The 12716-nt window shown below is 36.9% G+C and overlaps 1 protein-coding gene across 1 annotated transcript in view; it reads left to right on the top strand.

Moving 5' to 3' along the window:
• The window catches only part of zdhhc8b (zDHHC palmitoyltransferase 8b), a 94960-nt gene that overhangs the window by 52785 nt on the left and 29459 nt on the right, over positions 1-12716 (top strand). The window lies entirely within an intron of this gene.

The raw sequence follows: 12716 nt of genomic DNA, 5'->3' as shown, positions 1-12716 counted from the left end.
AATAATAGTTTAAACTTGTAGTCAAATGTTATAGTCAGTGAAACAGACTTGAAAAATGTATTTGAATCTAATTTAATATTTATGTAAATACAGCAGTCTGTATGTATAAATTACAAAATAACCAGATTGTCTTATTACAAATAAACCTTTAAGAAGAGGTGTATATTTTATATAATTTATCAAAGTAATTGCACCTCTAAGCCAAACAGCCAATCAATGTTTATTCCAAAGTGTAATGCAAAATTAAAATGACAAATGTAGGGCTGTGTAAGTAGTTTCTACTGTGAGTTCTACTGTACTGTAATTCTACTACTGTAATTTTAACTTTCTACTTGTGATTTCCAGCAAAATGACTGGATGTGAGAGAGTTTAACGACAGGAAAGATGGAGCAGTGAGAGCGGAGATCTCTCAGAATTCTGAATACAGATTGACGAAGTTCTGGTAACTTCAATTCCAAAAACTTAGATTCTGGTAAAACTTGATTTCAAGTCACAGGATTGCGTTTCAACTCAGGTTCAAGCTTGTCAAATTAGATAGAGTTCATGGCGGAGAATGATAGAAGATAGAATGGCTTGTCAAAAAAGATGGAGCAGGGAGAGGGAGAGTGATAGGACAGACTGAATTGCTTGTTAATGATAGAGGGAGAGGGTTTTCGCCAGCAGGTCACCTGTAAGACAGAAAGAAAGTGGAATTAGACACACTTCCAATAAACCTGGCTTTACCGTATTTTTCAGACTATAAGGCACATTTAAAAGCCTTTAATTTTCTCAAAAATAGACAGTGCACCTTATGTATGGTTGTGCTTACTGATTTCAAACCAATTCTATGTGGTACACGGCACTCAAAAATCTGTCAAATGTTTTAGTATGACTATGGTAAGCTACAAAGCCGCACCACTTGATGTATTGTCGGAGCATGCATAGTCAGCACCCTCGTAGAGTAATTCGTACTGTGCTTCAACATAATATGGTGTGTGTGTATAAGGGCCTAGCACCTGTTGAGAGCCATGCTTATGAAGCAGATTTCAAACTGATCAATCCACATTCATCAATCCACAAATCCTGAAAAGTGAGTGTATTGTTCTGTATTTTATGTCTTACAACTGAACAATTTTGAGAGTTATTGTAAATGAGTTGAATAAAGTTTGACTTATCTGTTTTGTTTGGCTTAATGTGCCTTAGAATTTAGTGCGCCTTACAGTCCAAAAAATACAGAACATATATATCATTACACACTGAAGAGTTGTACAGTACATTATTAGATTCAACTGAATGAAAATGTTTAACATATGGTGGTGGAACATTTCTAAGGACATTTTTGCATTCTATTAACACAATAAAAACAAACAGAGTCTGTAAACCAAGATGTGGTGCTACAGTAACTTACTATAAACATTATATGGTCAAGCTAAACCCACACAATGAAGTTAGAGCAGACAGTTTCAGACCACCTGCTTTAAACACTTCACATGCACTCAACATGTTCCTAAATGCCCAAAGGTCTCAAATTCCCGTTTCTGTGTGTACTTACCTGGTACAACAGTATATCATAATGTCTGGGGAGCCGTTAACATAAAAGTAAAAAATAATTTACTCAGTATGACTTTTGGCAAAATGAAAAATTTGGAGACAGATGACTCCTATACAGCAGTTTCTACATTTTTCAGTCAAATATGGGGCATGTTTAATACACACTCCGCTAAATCTACAATAAACTTAGCATGGCCGATATTAGGGCCTAATTAAAAATGTAGTATGATGATAAGAGAGATCTGTAAGTCTGGAAATATTTACATAGACTTTTCTAGGATTTGATGATTGCCAAGAGCTGTGCTGACTCACTGCACTAAACTCAATCTCCTATAATGAGAAACATTTCCCAGCACTGCACCTCAGAAAAACCTTTACTTACCAGACTTGAGACAATCAGATCAGCAGTCTAGAGAAAAGAAACAATTCATCAGATCACTGTTTGATGATTCAGACTGTTGAGCCTCTTCACACACAATCCAATTTACTGTGACACAAATTAACTAGTAAAATCCTCAATTACTTTAAGCTTTTTTAAGTTTACTGTAGTCTAAAGAGGAGACAATTGAACTGCAGTGTCTCACATGGCTATAGTAGTGTAATAGTGTAATAAAAGCATTATTACTACAGAAATGCAAAGAACAGGCACCAATATTTGTTGGCACAAGTGCAGGACACACCAAATATTTCCTACACAGAAGCCTTGTGGCTCCAACATTTTCTACAACAGGTCAGAGCTAATAAAGTGTGAAAAACCAAAACTTTTAATGTCCTTTCAGGTTAAAAACATTAAATACAAAGTAATTATTTTAATCAGAAGCAACAGAAAACCTCATCATGTTTTGGTTAGTCTGATATGAATATGCAAATCCTAAAATACATGTAAATACTGACATGTTACAATAACAGAGGTGCAGAATGTTTTGTGAAATGAAATGTCTTAAAATATTAAACTTAAAATTCCTTTCATTGTACCAGTTGCTAGGAATATTTATGTATGTTGCAATAGAATTTGAATGGCCTGAATTCAAATTCTATTAACACAATAAAAACAAACAGAGTCTATAAACTTACACCAAGATGTGCTGCTACAATCACTTACTGTAAATATTATATGGTCCAACAAAACCAACACACTGAGGTTAGAGCAGACAGTTTTAGGCCACCTACTTAAAATTGTCCCTTTTTGGCAACATTTCTATTTAATTTTAAAACACATTATATTCACTAAATAAGTAATAAAGTAATTCGACACAATGGCTGTAATGTACCTAACAATGTCCACTCACACCTCTGGTTCTCTTCGTTTTTATTATTGCTTAACTGTTAAAGCTATTACTTATACCGAGTCAGGCAAAATACTTCTACAGTGTTCTGACTTTAATGTAATACATCAGCAGAATTTGAGAGACAATATAGATCAATACCTGTGCAGCTCTTAAGTGTTTGAGCAACCACTTATACTGACTCCCCTAAAACACTTTCATTGTTTTGTCTGCTACTTAAATCCACAAACATAAGGAGAAAATGAACAACTGACATTTAGCTATGTTTGGATTTGCTAAGCCATAAGAAATTGATATCATACATAAATGGGCTATTAAACTTCAGGGACATTTTCAGGGACAGTCAAGAGTTTCTGTGTGGGGGGGGGGCTTTGCTGCTACAGCTCACAAATCCTGTGTTTTTGCCAATCAGTAAATGGAAACATATCACAAAAAGTCATACTACTGTATGTAAGTTGCCAAATGTGCTACGCAATGCCAGGTTCATACTGCTTCAGTTACAATCACTGTTTACTTACCAGCAAAGGCAAAACCAAAGATCTCTTTCACTCTGTGTAACAAAAGACAAAGCACAAAAACACAGAATGAGACAACTCAAATCAGCATCACAGTCAATACTGCATCACTCTGTGTAGTCCAAAAGATTCAGTACACTTCTTTGTTTACCACAGCAACAAACAACTCACCTCTTTTTTCTACACCTTATTAAAGATTACTGTCTTCATTAAGGTAAAATGTGGTTTCATCCGTTTGCAATAAACCACACAAGTTTCTCAGTTATGTGATAGCTCTATTAGTTTGGTGCTATTAGATAACACAATAGATTTAATAAGCAATGATTTGCTACACCTAGCACTGCACACTTTATCAAATTCTGACATCACAATTTCAAAGCATGAGCAATCATAAATGAAAGCTTGGATGATATATTTGTAGGCTTCAACATTTGAGTTGGTCTGCATTCAAATTCTGCTTCCTAAAGATATTATCTGCACACAGTATCATTTAGTATCATTTAATATGCTGTTGTTTTAAATATCTACATATCATATTTATAATATTAATGGTGCACTGCTGCATTTTATTTATTTGAAGGTGGCCTATATTTCATTAATTTTTCACAAAGTGAGAAGTTAAACAGAGCTGCAGGTGTTGGATATATTAAAAAAAAAAACTGCACAAACAAGTGTTTGTTAAACAGTTCTTAAAATTTAACTAAAAAACTAAAATTGATTAATTAAAAACAACTTCTTCTTGTTAAGAAATGTTATTTTCTTATATTATGTGTTTTATCCTCACTCTCTCTCTCCCTTCTGTTAATTAACCCACAACACAAACACGCGCACAGGCACGTGACTCTTTTTCTCCCGGCTTTCAGTCAGAGGCGGTAAAATGGCTCCTTTGAAGTTGCCGACCCTGCTGCTTCAGCAGCTAATCAGTGATTCTAAAATGGCGGCTCATTACATTACAACCTAAAGAATGAGGCCGTTTTAACTGACTGACTTGTGAAGAGGAGAAGTAACTTGAGCTTCCCTAAGAGACTCAGAAACACTAACACACCGAATGAAACAAATACAACACATTAACTGTATTAAACAATCAAATGAACCATATTAATTTCACACTGGGCCTCTAGGAGCTAGGCTAGGCGTTAGCACTTGGTTGTTAGGGCTAGCTTACCAAACACTTCTTTTAAATACTAAAATTACAACGTTTCACTAACAAAGCAGCCATTGTGTTACTTAAACATGACTTATACTTCGACTGGCTTTATAAGTCACTAACAACAACTCAGTAAATCACTCAAACAGCTTATAGACATTTCATTTCAGAGAAGAGAGACAGAGTAGCAGCGCTTACCGGCAGGGATCGACCAGAGAGTGGGCGGAGATTCAGGAGTCAGCAGGAGACGTAAAAAGGAGACATTCACGGGTAGTGGGCAACTCCGTCATTACACAAAATTGGCATTGAAAATGTGAAAAAATATATGTAAATTTAAATATTAATATACTAGATTTTTTTTTTTAGAAATCTAGTATATTAGATTTCACACACACACACAATCACATAGATGCTGCTTGTGTCAGATATATTATGATTTGGTAGACATACTATAATTGATCAGAAATACTACATTTAGTAGAAATGCTATGTTTTAGCAGAAATACTATAATTAAGCATAAATACTATATTCAGCACAAATCCTATAAAATAGAAGAAATTCTATGTTTTAGTAGAAATACTGTATTCATCACAAATGCCAAAAAATAGCAGAAATACTATGATTTAGCAGAAATACTATGATTTAGCAGAAATACTATGATTTGGTAGAAATACTATGATTTGGTAGAAATCCTATAACTCAGCAGAAATACTATAATTTAGCAGAAATACTATATTAAGCACAAATACTATATTAAGCAGAAATACTATAAAAAGCAGAAATACTATAATTTAGCAGAAATACTATATTAAGCAGAAATAGTATAAAAAGCAGAAATACTATAAAAAGCAGAAATACTATAATTTAGCAGAAATACTATATTAAGCAGAAATACTATAAAAAGCAGAAATACTATATTAAGTACAAATACTATAAAAAGCAGAAATACTATATTAAGTACAAATACTATAAAAAGCAGAAATACTATATTAAGCACAAATCCCATTAAAAGCAGAAATACTATATTAACCTCAAATACTATAAAAAGCAGAAATACTATAAAAAGCACAAATCCTATAATTTAGCAGAAATACTATAAAAAGCAGAAATACTATAATTTAGCAGAAATACTATATTAAGCACAAATCCTATAAAAAGCAGAAATACTATAAAAAGCAGAAATACTATAATTTAGCAGAAATACTATGAAAAGCAAAAATACTATAATTTAGAAATACTATAACACACACACACACACACACACACACACACACAGAAAGAGAGAGAAGCAAGTTTTTAGGTCAGTCAAGCAGCCTGGGAGCTGCTAAATTTGAATCCACCAATCAGAGAGGCTGTGTACTTTTTTCCCGCCAAAACAGGTGCAGCCACACAGCAGAGAGACAGGATTTTTGCAGTCTATTTCTCATAGTGAGGACTAAACTCAAACAAATGACCATAATTTCCTAACCGTAGGGGCTAGAACGGTCATTCTTACACCGTTTTGTTCAGAAGAGATGGGGGAATCTTAAAGTGTTGACAATTTATCATTAAAATATGAATTATTAAACATATTTGACTTGTAATGCACCATAATTGAGTAGAGGCTAAGCGAAAACTGCCTTGACTTGCCCTCAAACAACGCTTTGTAACTCTAAATCTATTTGGAGTATCGATATCATTCTTTCACCGTAAGAGACAGCAGGCTTTGGTGAACAGTCATGGAAATTTTCAGGTCTCTGTGGAAATCCATTAAAAAGATATGACGAGAGAAAAAATTGCCTCATTTCCAGAGTTTGAAATCTGAAGAAATCTGAGCGAAGGACGAATTTCCTACCCTCAAACAAGTCTAACTCATCTCAGAACAGTAATAGGTGAGAAAATAATTCTTGAATTGTGAGCGTCAGGAGTGTCTGAAGATATACTGGGACAAGCCTCATGTCTCAACGTCGCTTCGTTAAGGAGATATGACGATTCGAATATGCCTCTCATTACAGAAATCAAGCGGTGATTTTGAACAAACTTTCCATTGACTTTCTATGGAGAGTTTTCAGACTTTGTGTTGGTCTGAGGAGATTTGCCAAAATTCTATAAATCCCACAATAATGATAATGACATTTTCTGAAAGCCAGCAAAAATACCTACGTTTTGATGTATAATTTGTGGAGGTTGAGTGAAGATTGAGCAAGTAGCAAGAAGTTGTTCGGACATGAAGAGAAGACTGCGAAACTTAAAGTGGCTCACTTAGAACCAACTGCATAGCAACCATAACAACCCATGTATTTTGTGAAAAATCACAAAGATGAAACTCAAAACTTGAAGAGGGATAAGATGAAAATGGTAACAGATATGAAAAAGCTGAATCATACATGAATAGCCCAATAATTTGTGAACATTTTAAAGTTTGAATGGTTTTTCTAGGTGAAAGTATGAGGAAGTAGTTAAGTTTCAAAAACAAGCAAGTTTTAGCAGAATTTTGGAAGTTTTCCATTCATTTCAATGGGACAAATTAAAGGAAAAAAGCTTAATATTTTAAAAAGTATAATAGTAAAAAATAGCAAAAGTCATAGCGCACATTAGCAGAAATAGCAAAATAGTTTAAAATTTGAACGGTGAAAATCGGCTGAAAATTGTGGAAGTAGTTAAGTGCCAAAAAAGTACAAAAAGTGGCAACTAGAATAATAATAATAAAGTATAAAGAATAAAGAGAAACAGGAAAACAATAGTGTGGATGCCTTAAAGCATCCACACAATAATATTCCAACTCTGGCTGAATATCCCAAAATATTATATTTGGGAAAGTCCAGTAATGCCTTTAGGCCTCGAATGTGTTAAAGGTGAGCAAAAGGTCCATATTGCTCCAAATGAAAGAGCCAAAGTTTTTGAGCCTTGAGACTGGATTTGATTTAGCACATATTGAAATGGAAAGAAGCTTTAGGGAGCTCCAGAGAGAAACATTCAGAACACAGGGAAGACGTTAATTATGTTACCATGAATATGTGGGCTGGACGTGGTTACATTTTACAATATCACTGCTAAGTTGGGTTAGTGTCTTTTCTTTGGCATTTTATACTTTAAGCAGAATCTGTTTGGTTACTGCCTCTGAGGTCTGGTGTGTTGTGGAAAAGAATAGTTAAATTTCTAAAGAATAACTCCTTTGATCACTTTTTGCTGGTCAAGTGTAGCTTATGGTGGCTAAAATGGACACTGTGACAACCCCTATTGGTTTCTGGGTGCTGCATTTTGAAACGTCAGTGTTTTACCTAGAAGTTGGCATATCTGGACACCAGGGTGAGACACTCTTTGATAGGATGCTGCATCTGTAAACTGTACCAGAAACAGACATCTGTTTAGTAGTGCTATTTAACAGACTAGCAAAATAATAGAAGAAAATATTCAGGATAGTTTTTACCATACGGTACCGCACTATTATACCACATATTTCTACTAGATGCAGATTGAGGTGAAGGCTAGCAGACAGCTCTTAGCTATAGCTGCCTATTGCATTGGGCTCACTTTTTGCTGTTTGACTAACATTGCCCACCAAAAATAAGCTACTGGATGCAAGAAACATGGCTGCAAGGAGGACTGCCACACTACCTGAAACAAAGAAATGTTCAGTGTTAGGTCTTTTCCCCACAGGAGCATTTTATCACTCTGAGCAGCTTCTGTGCACAGGTTTCTTTGAGCTAATTCCCTCAAAACTAGAGATGGCACGATACCACTTTTTTATGTCCGATACCGATACCGATATCATAAATTTGGATATCTGCCGATACCGATATGAATCCGATATAGTGTGTTTTTTAATCAATAAAACGTTTTTTTTAATATCTTGCTGCATTTTGTATAAGTTCATACTCAAGTTTAAATAAATAACAACACTAAAGCTATTCTGTTATACCTGTATGTAAAAAATACACTGCGCCCAAAATATTTTATAGTTCAGCAATACTGATCAAACTAATAACCTTAAACCTACTCCATCCTCCCTATTCTGGTATTTTAAAGAGTCCTTAGCAGAAATATTAAGCAACCTAACTAATAGGGTTGCAAACTCCCAGCAAAAAAAAAAAAAAAGGGAACCACCCTCCACCTCATGATGCTTAATCGATGTAATCAAATTTAATTTGATGCAGGGGGAAAATGCACAGAAATAAATTATTTTTCAAGAATAATTAAATAGATTCAACATCTTTCTTCAACAGAATTGCAGACTGCACAGATGGTATCTTCCCAAAGGAAAAAGTACTAGCTTACTAGGGTATATTAGACTTAACAGTTACTATATACAGTAATGAACTTCTATATATTTTACATCAGATTAAAACTTTGGGTGTAAGAGTCAGATAATTATTTATTAAAAGCTAGACATTTTAAATGAGAATAAGAAAGAAAAGTATGTCTTTGTGCCCCCTTTTCCCTGTTCATGCCCTATCGGCCCCCCTGGCTAAACTTTGCTAGATCCGCCCCTGCACAGTTACCAGCCGTCAGCTAGAAAAGGATCCTGGTGTAGAAAGTATTAATAAATAAATTCTAACAACAGCTTATCAAGCTTAAACGTGCTGCTGTTGTTCAGCCGCTGGTTTCCTCTTTCTGGTGAGAAGTGGGCCAAAAACTAAGAAGAGAGACAGACTCGCGAAAGAAAAGCCGATCAGCTGATCATTGATCAGTTTCACTATTGAAGTAGCAGCAGGAGAGAGAGAGAGAGGCAGTCGCGCCATAAGCTTTACAAACATTCAGAGATGAACTTACACACTTGCTTTACTTCTCTCTGGGAAAACTTCCTCGGAGATGAAATGCTGGTTTGCTAGCAAGGCTACAAATACACACAGCCGCTCTATCACGTGATGCACACTGCTGCGAAGTGCTACGGTTATGAGACAAGTAGCAAGTTTTGTGAGGTGCTTTTTTGATATTTAATGGATCGGATTACATTTTTTATTTCTCGCCGATATCCGATCCAGTAATTTGGGTCAGTATCGGACCGATACCGATACGTAATATCGGATCGGTCCATCTCTACTCAAAACTTAACCAGATTAACCCGAACCCTCGGTTGTGAGGGAGGATGTGTATGTGCGAACATCCCCTCTTGTTTTATTACCAGTCCCATTCATCTCTGCCAACCTCTGTGCCAGTTCCTCTGTGTCTGTGTGTGTGTGTGTGTGTGTGTGTGTGTGTGTGTGTGTATTAAAGTGATTGATGAACAGTTCATTAGGTTGATGGGCTCTGCAGGGGCAGACAAGCTATCAGCTACAAAAGGTGGATTTCAAATACAGCAGAATTTGCTGTGCCAAGATACCAGATGCATCAGCGGTTTGGAACGGCTATTTCCTGGAAGTGAATATATATATATATATATATATATATATATATATATATAATATTAAGCCCGGTGTTTGTTTTGGGCTTCAGCCCAAACAACATGGCAGGACTTGCATCATGCTGATGTTACTGTTTGTGTGTTCTAGTTCGAGCCATGTGTTACAGTGTATTTGTGTTTTTAATGTGTCCTGTTTTCCTCATGAAACTCTCCAGCACCTCCACACGATATCTCCGGCGGGCTAAGAAGGCTGCTGTGTTCTCTTTGAGGTGTGTGTGTGTGTGTGTGTGTGTGTGTACGTCCAGCCCTAACTTAGCCTCAACTTCCTGCAGGAAGGGAAAGGAAAGGAGAATTGCACTGACCTCAGTGGTGTGGATGGAGCACGTTGCAGATGGCGCACAGAGATAAGTAGCCACAACAGTGATAAGAGAGCCATAGAGGGTGCGGTTAGAGAGAGGAGGAGAGGGCACATTGTGCATTAAGACCTCGTCTTGCTTCCTAAAACTTGGACAAAGCTCGGGCTTTATCTGACTTTTGCATTGTGCCTGTTTGTTTGTGTTGCTCTCTGTTTATCTGCATGTGTGTCTCTGTCGATGCTGCTGTATTTCTGGAGTACCTCCTCAGGTTTCAGCTAAGATCTTCTTATCTCCTCCTCGCTTCTTCTTAGAACTGTTGAGTCAGCCGTGTGCTGGAAGGGATTTGGCATTGCTGCCCTCTGCTTTGGCTACGAATACATTTGCATTTACCAAAGAGCACTGACTGGCCTCTGTCAGCGAAAAAAGTTTGATAAAACGCAGGATGTATTGAGTTTCCTCATTTGGTTCATTTAAAATGGCTAAACATCAAACTCTCCTCAGTGTTCAAATTCAGCAAAGGCCCTCACTTGCTTTTGCTGAGCTTTCAATTGCATCTTTATCCTCACTGATAGCACTAGTATCTTCAAGTGCTGCAACAACAAAAAAGAACATAATCCTCGAGTGAAAAGACTTGAAATCATTACAATACGTGATATTATTACATAACATTGCAAAGTTATGACTGAGGTAATAAATCCAACGAGAGCGGCGCTTTTGGGCCCCACTTCTGTGAAACCAGGTCCCAGTTTGGATTTAGGAGACAGACACCCTCTCTACTTTTAAGATTAGGCTTAAAAGTGTTCGTTTTGATAAAGCGTATAGTTAGGGCTGGATCAGGTGACCATGAATCATCTGGGTTTCTGGAGGCTTTCCGTGATGCACTGAGGTTTCTTCATCACCTTTTTTCACTCACTGTGTGTTTACACCCAAATTTGCATTTAATCATCAGTTACTATAAATCTGTGGCTCGCTTCCACAGTGTGTCTTATGTCCTGGCCCCTCCCCTCACACTCAAACAGTCACGCTAGATAGCCGCCCCTCCCCGAGCCTGGTTCTGCTGGAGATTTCTTCCTGTTAAAATTACATTTTTCCTTCCCACTGTTGCCATGTGCTTGCTCATTGTTGGGGTTTTCTCTCCATTATTGTAACATAAGGCACCTTGAAGCGACTTTTGTTGTGATTCGGTGCTATGTGTATATATAAAATTAAACTGAATTGAATTATCAACATTATAAATAAACTGAATGTCAGATAAACACAATAAATTCCTGTGGTTCTCATGCCATTGGCTGTAAAAGATGGATGCAACTCATCCTTCCCATTGTATCGACTGTACAACACTAATGGTCCAGCACTTAATTATCTGAAAATAGGCCACAAACCAGTCTGAACGACTCTGTCTGTCGCCTCTTTGCGTCATAACTCTTGAAACTCTTGGCCACACTTGCAGGCTGCCATGTTTGAGACTTGGAATAAGAGCGGCTGGGAATGTGACGCAGGGCAAGCAAACTTCTTGAGACATTGCTTTCCCTCCGTACATATCAGCCTGGCAACTGAGTGAGCAGACCAATGGTTGTTTGAAGCTGGAGTGTCTATGTTAGCAGTATCCAGCCACTCACACATGCATACACTTTGCTACTCTCTAAATAACCCATAGTTACAGCACTTCTCTTGTTAAGCCTCTGTTTCTTTGGCCCCATAAGCCTCATTTATAACAAATGACCCATGGCACTGTACTGGTTTCCAGTTTCCCAAGGGGTGCCGAAAAGAAAACACCCAATAACGACAAAATAGCCACCCATGTGTCATCACGTGGACAGCCCACACAATCCAATGCATGCACATGATTTGTGCCGGTTTGGTACACATGTCGTTGCCAAAAGTTTTTCATTAGGAAAAGTGACTCGCATTTAATTTATGGGATTATGAGAGCACATGTTGTTGACTTGTTATTTTCCTGTGGGAAGATGAGTACTTGTAAAATCGTTATTGGGGAAATTAACAGGGAGATTGACAAAGTATTGTAATGGTTTTGTTCTTAATACAAAGACAGCGAGTGGGCAGAAGAGTGAAGATGAGGCAAACACACACACACACACTGTCTCTTTTCTCCTCTTCCATATGAAAATATTTTCATTCATCTCCATCTGCCCCTACAAAATGCTTACACACATCATCTGGAAACTGTACCAGGGATGACTTTCAAATGTTTGTTTGTTTGTTTTTATTCTTTTAAGTCACATTTCACTGAAACATGAGTGTAAGCACTTAGTCATAAATGCTGAATTACACTGCTCTTTTAATATAAATATGAAATGAAACCATGCGTTTTAGCATGAGCCTTATACGTGTGGAGTCAGGCGACGCTTGTAATAGTGTCGCTGCACAGTATGCTTATTTATAACGTGATATAATTTACTGTTGTAAGCTGGTTTGGATACTGTGCTTCTCTGCGCTGGGCAGCCTTCCTGCTGTCGTCTTTCTGTAAACAATCAAAATGGGATTTGTGAATATGCAAATGTAATGTAATGCAAATGTAAAAGGGGAGCTTGAGGGGT

The sequence above is a fragment of the Neolamprologus multifasciatus genome, chromosome 12 (assembly GCF_963576455.1).
Source record: "Neolamprologus multifasciatus chromosome 12, fNeoMul1.2, whole genome shotgun sequence".
Lineage (NCBI taxonomy): Eukaryota > Metazoa > Chordata > Actinopteri > Cichliformes > Cichlidae > Neolamprologus > Neolamprologus multifasciatus.
This window is presented reverse-complemented; position numbering and strand designations above follow the sequence as displayed.